The sequence below is a fragment of the Gavialis gangeticus genome, unplaced genomic scaffold, assembly GCF_001723915.1.
Source record: "Gavialis gangeticus isolate Ggan-Ray unplaced genomic scaffold, GavGan_comp1, whole genome shotgun sequence".
Lineage (NCBI taxonomy): Eukaryota > Metazoa > Chordata > Crocodylia > Gavialidae > Gavialis > Gavialis gangeticus.
In genome coordinates this window covers 22188847-22200982 of record NW_017728997.1, presented here as the reverse complement: position 1 = coordinate 22200982, position 12136 = coordinate 22188847, and positions in this window count along the sequence as shown.

Sequence of the window (12136 nt, the reverse complement as noted above, 5' to 3'; positions counted from 1 at the left end):
GCCTTCCTCTTCTCTTATTCCCTCTTTTTCTAAGTTCTGCTGCTCCATCCTTTATCGCCTCTACCCTCTATACCAGTGACTTCTCTGTCTCCCCACTGGCTGTTTCCAGTATAGCATTTCTGGCTTTTAAGCATTTGACTGATGCTTGATTCCTGTAACCAGAATATGTCTGTTGATTGGACTGTCAAAGGATTTCTTGGTAGAAAGGGCACTGGCCCTTGCAAATGTGCAACTGTATTTCAATCTCATTTAGGAGGAGAGAGAGGAGAAAAGCTATGTCCTAAAGCCACATTTTCTCTGCTCTTTTTGAACACGAGTTTAAGTAAACAAGCTTTTTACCTTATTTTAATAAGGTCATTTGCGACACCCCCTTCTTAACAGATGGGGACATTTTGTGCTAGGTATTTTAACACACTAGGATGTCGGTTGTTTCCTTCTAAAGAGCTTCTACTGATCCCTTTTGGGGAGGGGGAAGGGGGAGAATAGTGAGGAGGGGGGTTGAGGCTTAGAAATTCATCCCTGTCTTCTGATTGCCTGCAGTGACACCTTGCTGCTGACAGGAGCATGCAAGGCCCTTCTCCAGCTGCAGTCCTCCGCATACCAGATCTCAGCTCTCGCCCCTCTGGAAGAATGCACCTTTGACTTTGCTAAACAATAATGCAATTACCTTCAAAAAAAGCTGCCAGCCAAAGTACGTGGTGAGCAATGGGTACCATTAATAAGAAATTAACTGCTCTCAGGGAACAGCCAATTTATTAATTGGTGAAAAAAGCAGAAAGAATCAGATCTGGATTGTAGGGGAGCGAGGGGGAAACCACTAAGCTCTCCTGACTCACTCATGCCAGCTGAGACTTCATAGGGCAGGCAGGGTGGCTGTTACTTAACCCATTAGGAGCCCAGGACTATGACCTTTGCTCCCCACTGTGCAATTGGCTCTGAACGATCACTTCTCACCCACCTTCAGAAGTCCACTGTGTTCATTTTTCTGTGACCCCAGACAGTCCCGTGGCATTACACAACCCTCGAGTGACACTTACAAAGAGCAGACGGTCTAGTCACCTTGCTGGAGGATTGAAGCCTGGATACCCAGCTCTTTGCTGGCATATAACTGAAGATGGATTGAAGTGCTGGCCACAGCTTTTAGTTTGGGGAAGTCTCCTTTTGAAGCTTCAGTTTTCAGAACAAAATCATGGGTAGGCACAATTCAAGTGAGTTTCATTTCACATAGCATCACCTGCTGCTGTGGTTCAGTGGTAGGATCCTTATCTGCCCTACCGGAGATGCAGGTTTGATTCCTGAACGTGCATGTAACTACAGCCATTGAGGCACTGAGTGTTTGGATTCTGCCTGGCCTTTGGATATTATTGTAATGGTCTAAAGTGGGGTGTAGAAGGTCTGGGCAGCCTCTATTCCTCCATACTCCTGCCTAGGTGTATGGGTTGATGGTTCTGGTGACCTCTCATTCATGCACCATGATACAGAAGGATTGATGGTTGCCTACTACTCACCAGAAACACTCCATTGGGTGGGTAGGAAGAACTGAGGTATGAATGAGCAATTCTAGATATGGTCAATCTCAGCCTAACTTTTAGAGCCATGTCATCATAACCTTATTTGCTCTGAAAAGTACCTTACTGCATGGATTGCCCTATTGACTAACATCTTAAGAAGCTCCAGTGCAAAGTCTATTCTGCACAAACCAATGAATGCCTATGCAGCCCGTAGAGAGTACATCCCGATGAAAAGAGACAGCCTACGCTGTTGCACCCTTGTTTAGATGCCCACATGTGCTTCTGATAGCTGATGCTATTTCAGTATCTCACTGCAGCACCGGCTTTGCTTAAAGTAGATATATTACTGTCGTAAACTATACTTAAAATTATTTGCACCCACAAAAACTACATCTGCAATTAGCTGCTAAATTGAGACCTTTCCAAGAAATCTGGGGCTTAACAGTGGAGCTGTTGCTGTACATTAAGCAAACAGCTAAATTGCAGAACTTCAAAGAGAACTTCATAGTATCTGTGTAGCTTCCATTTGCAGAGATTATTAAGTCACACTGGTGCTCTCCCCCTTGGCCAATAGAAAATCATTTTGTATGCTATTTTTTTTTAGCGCTTCTTCCAGTCCAGTCCTAAATGTTTCAAGTGATGCCTGTACCCAGGGGCTTTATTGTTGAACACATATTGCTGTGACTTGACAACTGCTTAGTAGATATGTGAGGGGATTTGCATTGTAGATGCTGAAACTCTTAGTGCATTGCTGTTGATTTAAATAAATATGTTTTGAATATATTTGCTCTTTAAGGAAACACATGCTGAACAGACGTCTGAAGTGGAAAGTGGAGAATATTACCTACACTGCTAAGGAGAAAGGGACATGTAGGTACCGGCCTTATAATCAGTCCCTGACTATGCATTCTGCCCTAGCTTTGTATTTCTTTCCTGCTAGCTTAGTGACCTTTGCAATAGTTTTGAGCTGGAAGGGCATTCCGGGTAATCATGTAAATAAGCCTGCCACATTTTATTAATGTTGCTAAGTAGCGACAAAGTGCTTGGTGCTGTACACAGCCAGTTATAACTATAGCGGCAGCCTTAGGGGTCATTCAAGCATTCCTATGCAGCCAGTATGCAGGCTTGGTGAGAGAGGAGGTTGCTCTGTTGTGTGCCAGCATCCACACTCTACAGCAGCTCAATCCTGAGTGCACTCGCTTCTCTCAGTAGTGGGTTGCTCAGGGCTCAGTGTCATAAAAGCAGGGACTTCCTTATGTAACAGCTCCTACCACTGTTTGTTAGATACCAGCCTCAAAGGAGTCTCTTTTTTAATCAAACAACCCCAGGCAACTCAGAAACCAGGGAGAGGATAGAAAAAACTGAGTAGACTAGAAGCCTGAACTTCTGTTTTTACCCCTCCCAAGGCAAGGTGGAAACCCATGAGCAGAGACAGTGTGTGGGAAGCTCACAGGGTTGTTCCTTGTGCTGCAGCTCTTTATGGACCAGGGTCAGTTAGACCCTTTGGCCTCAGCATCTCTTAGCATCAGGAAATTTTGGATGCAGATCCCTGTCTCCAAACTTAGCAGGCTGGAGCCCAAAGTCTGAGCTTCCTCCTAAATGTCTGTGGGACGAAGCCCATGAAAGGGGGGAATCCAAACCGGCAGCTGGGATTCTGTAGTCTTGTACGTTCATCCAGTGCAGAGGCTGATGCCATTACACTGGACCACCATAATGAAAAACTTGGCCAATATGGTCAAAAATCATATGGAAAGTCAGGCAAAGTAGTCAGAAGCAGAGCAGGCTTCTGGTTGGAGAACTGCAGCAGAGAAGGTGTGCTCAGACCTTGTTTTAAACGTCATGTTGCTGCAAGATACTGCAGCTATCCAGACAAACAGGATTGGCCCTTCCGCTCTCCAGACATAGACGATTCCCCTTCAGAGAAGTCTACGTTCATGCATTGTAGCTGGGACATCTTTCCACATGACGTTGAAAGGAGATCAGACTCATTGAACTGGCAATAGAGGAGACATGCTCAAGTGGTCTGAGCCCTGAATTAAGCTCCAGGAAACTCCAGGTTCGAATTCTGACACTGAGACGCTACAGTCCCACACCAGCGGTGGTCCAAGCACACAACAACACGGTGAAGGTGGCAAGCAGGGAAGATGCATTAGCGATGAACAGCAGCATAGTCAGGGAAGGAAGGAGCCTTATTCCCCTGCTCCCTCTTTCTTCTCATCCCAATAGTCTCTTCTGCTTCACAGGGAGGATGTGAGGATCAATTAGTTAATGTTTGTTAAGTGCTGCATAGACAGAGAGACCTATATAAGTGCTAAGTATTATTATTATTGCAGACAGTCACTGTTAAGGCAATGGATATGCTCTTAAGTGTCATTTCATATTTAATTAACGGGCAATAATAGTCTTCCTAAACCTGGAGGTAAATCTTCGTTCCAGACACTTCCTTTAAAGTGATATCACTAGAGCAACAGTCTCATAGACCTCAGGCACCATCCTCAGGAGGGGCTATCCAGGGGGTGGTAGCTGAGGTGAATGAATGCTTTAAGTCAGGTGCAAAAGTCTTTCCTCTCTCTCCCTTTGTGCCTTTTGCTACTTCGTGTTCAACGGCTAGATCCCATGTGACCAGGGAGGGCAGGCATGGATCACTGGGCTCTCAAAGGTGCAGAAAGGAGTGGGAAGGGGGCATAACTGTTTTTATAGCTCAACGGGGAACACACAGTGTCCACTGGGGGCAGAAATGCCATGATCCCAGTCACTTTGAGTTCAAACCATGCCCTACGTTTTTGACTCATGGTCATTTACTCTGCTACCTAGTGGCCTTCAAACTCTTTACACTGGTGATGACATTGCCTTAAGATGGCTGAAACAATATGCCAACACTGCATACACTAAATAAGTATGTCACTCTGAATATGAATAGTCCAAAGTTACGAGTCAGCCAGAGGTCCTACTGCAATACTCTGCCCTCCTTTCTTGTACAGGCCGTGGATTCAAGCTGCAGCCCAGCCCCTTAGCTGGGATGTCCCTTGGGTGCTTCAAACTGCACTTTCAGTTGTACAAATATACACTTTTCTGGGGCTGGGAAATTAAAAGGAAAAACATTTCTGACATCACAGCACAGTGTTATGTGCTCCCCCTCATGTTCTACAGCAGCCAGGTAGGTGATCAGCACGTGCCATCTTCAGACCAAAGCCACACAATTGTGCCTATGCAAACAAAGCTGCACCAGGACAAAAACATGGCAGCACAGAAAACATGGCTCTGGTGCCAGCTGTTGCTTCTGAAATAAGCACAAAGATCTCACCCAGGCGGCTCTTATTGATGCCTGGGAGATCAGAGAAAGATCAAAGATGTGGAGAACAAAATGAGAATGTCCTTCACAGATGGATAGGTAGCAGGAAACATCTGAGGATGCCTGGGACCTTTCCCATCCCTCCTGCCTGCTGTAAATAAATAGCTTACTGGCCACTTTGTTGGCAATTTGATAAGCAATTTCTCAGGCATCCCTCTGAAAGTCCCAAAGTACTGAATTCTGCAGGTTGATTGCACCTAAGAAAATATGTTATACTTTGCCATTACCCCTTTTTCAGGCTGCAATTGAACTGTTAGTTCTGCAGACAATGGATCCCACTCTCAACAAGCCAGACACCTATTTAAATTTTTCCCTCTTTATGGTAAGATAACACGGTTGCAAGTTCACATTACTCTTGCCTTAACATCATAACTTGCCCTTAGACAATGACATGGAAGGTGTTGTTTCATTTTGTTTGGCTGTTGCATAAATTTTGGATAATATGGCATAATTTGATCACAGTGCTGAAGTTTGTCAGTGTTACTATACATCCTCCCATATATTTCCATGGCCTCTAGTCTCAATCCCACCCGGAAAGGAAGCACTAGGTTAATTTTACATTTAATTAATGGAAGCCTTCTTGCCTGCACTGGGTAGTTCTGGTGGACTGGTAGTGGTATGCCCTTAGCTTTCCGCTTAAAATCCAGCTTGTCAGTAGTGACCAAAAGCACTGACATCTGTTGCATGTTGTCTGTGTGAAATGACAAGTGGGGCCCGGATGAATTTCTAGCATATTGGCATTCATATCATACAACCCCCCACTGAGACCATGGGAGCTGTGTAGAGAAAATGCCTTTGGTACCTGTTGACACCAACAGCTGCCATTTTGTTCTCCAAGCATACACGCTGCATTGGTTTTTGATGGGAGTTTGAGTTCTTTTCTTTCTTTTCTCTGCTAATACAAGATAGAAGGCATCTGGGCTGGAAGTCTGTGGTGTCCCTGCGAACACAGAGAAGCCATCACAAAGTAATACCAAACACCACCCTTTGCCAGCTATCTCAGCAGAGAAGCCAAAGAGCCTATACCACACCACTCTCGTGCTCATACCCATGTATCAAGGGCAGCGCATCACGCTGTAGGAGATAGCCTCAGGGCACCATGCCATGCCACCGTGCCATGACAGGGCACCATGCCATGGCTAAGAATGCAAGAGATGCCAGTCTTGAGGACTGGCTGTTTGCTAGACTTCCACTAACCTGCTAGATACATAACAGATCATCTCTTCCCAGTAAAGGATGAATGAATACAAGGAACTTGAGCCCAGTCACCATGGAGGGAAGGAATGGCTGACACATCCTTGGCCCATTTCATCTGGGAAGGCAAGAGGCACATTCACATTTGTGCTCTGCATCCTTTTATTGCTGGGAAAGTTGAGACTTGCCTCTCCTTATCTCTGTCTTGTTCCTCCCAAAACACGTACATGCGCACATGCCCTTCCAGCCCCCTTAATGTGATCATTTGAATATTCCTCACTGTTCCCTCATCAGTGCTAAGTGCTCTGAAGGTCACAGGCAATAAAGCTCCCTGACACTCGCTGCCAAGGACCCAACTGCGCTTCAGCCTTAGCTTGATTATCACCAACCTGCCCCCCCTTCTCCCTCTGAGGCTGCTTAACTGACAAGGCCTGGGAGCTCTCTCTTACCCCCTCCCAACCTCTCCTTTTCTTTCTCGCTCTCATTTATTTCAATTTGCTATGCTTTCCTCCATGGTTTTCAGCATTAAGGGGGAAAGGCGAGAGGAATGATTTTGTCCATCTAGCGCAAATGGAATGCCTGGGAGGCAGGGGATGCCTGGAAAAGCAAGTGTGGATACAGAAGGGAGATGGGGCCACATATGTGTTGCTATGAGGAGACTGGGGGAGGGTGATGGGTTGTTAGACCAGATTTGCTATGAGCAGGCTTTGAGTTTCAGAGGGTGCCTTGTGCTCAGATTTCAAAAAATATTGGTCCAGACATAAAACGGATTGGGAAGGTTACAGGGAATTGGCCTGTTTTTATGATAATATTTGAAGCTAGGGCATAATAGCTGATTATTTTAAACACAACAGACCTCAATGAATCCGCTGTAAGCTCTTCAGAATAGATCCAGCATGTCTACAGGGCAGGAGCTTGCTGCTATCCTTCCTGAATGGCAGCGCTGAAAAGGAGCGAGGGGCCACGTTCTCAATGAAGAGTGCCTAGGTTGCGTGCACAAAATGCATGTCCCCTGCCCAGGGCCAAAAGGGAGATTTTTGCATGTTATTTGAAACAGGCTGCTATTTGAAATAGTGTTTTTGCTTGCAGGACTTGGGCTGTGCACGTTTTTCTTACAGGACTTGGGCTGTGCACAAGTACTGCAGACTTCATGTTCTAGTTAGGCTGTCCATTTTCTGATCAGCAAAGTAGCTCACCATTTCTGAATCTTACAGGATTCTTCCTTTTTCCTAAATGGCTTCTGCAAGCTGAACATGCCTCTCACCGTCCTTGGCCCGGTGGGTAACTGGGCCCCTTCTTGTTGAAGATGGAACATGGACCAATGATACTTATTTTCATCACCTCCAGCTTCTGTTTTTGCAGTGCTGCAGACCTCAAGATGGCAGATTACCATGAAGCAGGCCCTGATGGTCCGATATGTGCAGCCTACATAACCTAGAAGACTGGTAGCCACATCACTCAGGTACACCCAGGTATCGCTTGGTTCACTGGATTCTTGCTCCCTTACCTATCTAACTTAAGTACCGATGCTAATGTAGAAGATGTTCCATGTCTTAGGCTCCCTTTCTTCTTGCCATAGCAACCATGTTTATCACAATTCTTGGTGTAAAAAATACCAAGCATAAGATTTGCTGAAGCCTTCGGGATTTCCCTCCTGCTGTCCTGTGTCAACCATGCAACTTCTTTCTGCCAGATACCAGTCTTACTGCCATCTTTCATGCCCCCTGTCCTGTACCTAGTTCGTAAAGCCTGCATATCTCCTTTTAATTATTTATGTCTTTGAGACTCACTTCCTGATGCCTATAAGAAGTTCACTGGCTAGGTCATCCAGTAGGGGATTTCATTTCTTGTTATTCTTTATGCTTATTTGAATAAAAGGAGAAGACATGAGAGTAGTCAAAGTGAACCTGGGGCCTGCTGTGTGGCGAGAAATCAGAAAGAGGAAGGGGGGAAATTTAGTTTCTTTATAACGTGCACAAACACACAACAAAAATTCAGCAGACTTGTAACTAAGATGCTGTATGCCCTGCAGTGCCACACTCTTTGTTTGCCTATTGTGTCTCTTGCCCCAACCCTTCCTTTGGTTGCATCAGCTGTTTGAGGCATGGACTGCATCAATCTGTGTGTTTGGGAAAACATCACTTCCATTTCTGGCACCATCAAACTAAAGTTCTGTAAAACCTGCTCTTTTCCCACCATCTCTCTCAGCCAGCAGTCATCCCATGGCACAGACAGTCCAATAAAGGGTTAAGGTCTGAGTAAAGGAGGGAGAAGTAGAAAGAAGGAAGAAATTAAACAGGGAAGAGAAAACTTCATGCGCACACTGCAGTGCACCTTAGCATGAGGAAATGAAACATCTAGGGGAGTTTGTATGCTTATTTAATACTGCCAGCACTCAAAATCCATGGTGATGGGCACATTATAATGATATCCAAAGAGATGTGTAGATAATTTTGTAGGGAGGGCAGTGTTGCAGGGCACTAAGGCACCCTGCTCCTCTAAGGGCTGAAACTGCTAGGGAGAGAGGCCTCACAGTCAGTCGGGAGCCCCAGCTGCTGGTTACTAGGGCAGCCAGGATGAGCTAGTGGCCCACACCTGCCCGCAGTCAGCTGACCAGAAGGGGCGGGGCCTGGCTTGTATATAAACCCCAGGGCTGGGGCCAGAAAGGCAGTTCTTGGCCAGCAGGCCGAGGGGAAGGAGCCCTCCTAGAGGAAGCAAAGGGAAGAGGCCTGACTGCAAGTTCAGCTTCTGGTAACGTTAAGGGATAGAGCACACCCTGTGCGACCTGGGTTATGTTATGGCCTAAGGGCTTGAACATTGATTTCTGTTTATAAAACCGGTGGTTTGGGTGAGGCTATTTGGGGAAGGAGGAGACCTCACTGGGGGGTCCACTACAGTGTGGGGACCCCAGTGCCAGAGGGGGCACACGGGCCCCGATGCCAGAGAGGGTGCAGAGACCAAGACGGGGGCCACGGAGAGCCCTGTGATGACCCGAGGGCCGAGTAAAACCAAGGCCTCGGAGGGATGCTGTGTCAATACCATCTGCAAGGCTTGGGGCGTGGTAAAGGGGTGGTTTGGAGCCACGCATATAGCCCATAAGGCTGGGGGTGTCCTGAGACATCCGTTTTGGAACAGGACCCATGGGGTTCAGTGGGGTCTATCAGGACTGTGTCCAACTAGACTTGAAGGCAGCCCCCCTATTTATTATAATCACATCGAGACCTAGCAGGTGAGAATAGAGGATGCCCATTGAGCCAAATTGGCATGGTCGAGGGGCCTTTGGGGGTAACACGGCCATCCTTGGGGAACCCATCCCATGACAGGCAAGTAGAATTTAGGTGCCCACATTTTAACAGGGTGCCTAGAAAGTACTTTGGAGTCCACATGAATAATATTCATGATACTACAGTATATGTTATTTTTAATAAGTGTACTTATACCTGTTAAAGGGAAAGGCAGGAGAAGGAATCCAGTTGCTATGGAAATCAGGCCATCTCCATGGGAATTCAGTAAGTAGTGTGTTCTATTGGCCAACTAATCAAACACTGAGCAGCCGTTCCTGGACCATCACATTGAACAAAATTTGAACATGTGACAGAAGACTGCTACCCCAAACACCCCCAGCAGCAGCTAACTTGGTGACACTTGGGTCCTCAGCAGAGCTGTAGAGGTGGACACAGTGGGTGCTTCCCTGCATTTTTTTCCCCCCTCTTTGGTTTTATTTGCTCTGTGTAGGAGCACGTAGACCATGGGTTCTCAAACTGTGGTCCCATTTTTTATAGCTAAACACAAGGTGGAGGGCATCTGAAATTTTATTTTTCTATGACATAGGGTCATGGTGTCAATAGCACTGAGAACCACTGAGAGGAAATGTCATTCAGAGAGTGTTTTGTCATATAGCCCCATGCTACTTTTTCAGTGAGATTTCAATCACTAAGATTTGAATGGTGAACATTGTCTTGCCATCAGAGTTTAGGGCTCAATGTGGTCCCAAAGATGACAGTTGGTGCTTTGTCTTGGACTTCAGTGGTGTCAGGATCAAGAAGATATTCTTTCTAATTTCTGGATACACAGTTTCTAGGATCCTCATTTCTGCAGCACACAATTAGCCCTTCAGGCCCCCTGCATAGGTCATGAAGAAAAATTTCTGGCTTAAAGTGCCCTGGACAGATGTGCTGTGATGAACATTTCTTCTGAGAGGGTGATGCAATATGGTATTGATGCAGAGCATAGCATACATCAGTCAGTTCTGTAGAAGTTAATGGGACTGTATTTGAATGCTGAGGGCTATAGCCCAGCTGGCTAAGACAGACGTTTATGTCTACATACATATCTGGTGTGCTCCATGCTGGATAGCATTGCTTGACATTGATGGAAAGCTGTTTGATATAGTTTCCTCTTTCAATTCATTTAGATTTCTAAAGCCCCAGTTATGTTGCCAGAGTTAATTTGCAATCATTTTAAGTAAGGGTTAAGTGAAGGTCACAGGCTACTCTCAATTAGAGGGAAGTCTCTGCAGTGCTCAGTATGCCTTGACCTTTTCAGTGCTTTCTGATTTCACTGACCAGCCGGGCTCTTTATAGCATTGTTAACTTGAGAGAAATATGTGGAGTGGCTGTATCCAGCAGTAATGCAGAGAATTTTAAAAGGTTGAATTAGTTGAGACTATTACTGGCACGAAGCAGCTACGGAGTCCCAGAGACAGGATTTTTGTCTCAAGGAAGAAGTTTCTATTCTCCAAGATTTATATTTAAACAAATTCAGTAGAAGAGCAGCCCAATAAACAAACGTGCCTGGATAGCCACACATCCAGGCAGCCCACATGCATGCCTGTTGCTGAGCATCTTCTCAAGAGTCTGATCTAATTCCAGCACGGGGCCGTCCTGCCAGAGCTCTAAGAGGTCCCTTGGTAATGCCAGCATAAGATCTTGCTCTTTTCTAGAACTTATGCTGAAGCACCATCTTTTCCCACCATGCTGTGTGTGTAAACAGTAACTAATACAAAACACATTTCAAAATGTAAAAGACGGTCCCCATTTTCCAGTCCCTCCTCAACAAAGAAGAGTTCAAAATTCAAATCAGATCCATATTTTCCAAACAGTCTCTCTCTCTAGGGCAAACCAAAAAAAAAAAAAAAAAAAAAAAATCACATAAATAAAGATGCCAATACCAAATCAGACCAGTGGTTCTCTTAGTTCAGTATCTTGTGTATGGAAGGCCAATGCCGTATTTCAGAGTAAGATGCAAGAATACCCCACTCCAGCCCCCTCCAGGGAACAAGTAGGGAATGACTTCTTTCTAGGGAAATTTCTTTCTAAAACAGATAGCTTAAAACAGCCTGCTTAAAACCCATCCTCTTGTTCGGTTTTGTTAATGTCTATTAAACTCAAAAGCCCAGGAAAGAGTTAGGAGAAAAGCTGTTTTTGTTAAAACGTCATCTCCATCTCCCCAACACATCTTCCCAATGGTCAAGAGAGAATTACCAGTCTAGATCTCTGGTCCTTCAAGTAGCTCTCCAGGTTAGATCAAACAGGACAAAATAGTTGAGGGGAGAGGTTGGGGGAAGAGGAAAACAACGCATGTGAAATGTCCAGGGTTTCTTTAAAGCAGTAGAAAGGCCCAGAGGTGGATTAATACCTGGGCCCCTGGAGGCAGGGGCAGAGGCCAGGGCTGGGGCAGGGCCTGCTATGCTCCCCAGACTGAAGGGGAAAGTCCTGCAAAGCACTGAAGCTTCATTGCATGTTAAACACATGACTGCTGGTGGGAAGTGGCAGCTGGGAATTTGTCTGACCCCACCACAGGGATCACTGAGGTGAAGTGGCAGCGAGGTTCCTCATCACCCCTGCCACTCGCTGCCCAGCTGCTCTGTCTCTTTCCCATCCCTGTGCTTGAAAGGAGCCCAATCCTGCCCTGCCTCCCTCCCAAGGGTCAGGTTGCAGGGCAGGCAGGAGGCTCTGGATGGGGCTGCCCTGTCACTCGCAGTGGATACGGGTGTGTGTGTGTGTGTGTGTGTGTGTGTGTGTGTGTGTGTGTGTGTGTGTGTGTGTGTGTGTGTGTGTGTGTGTGTGGGGGGGGGGAA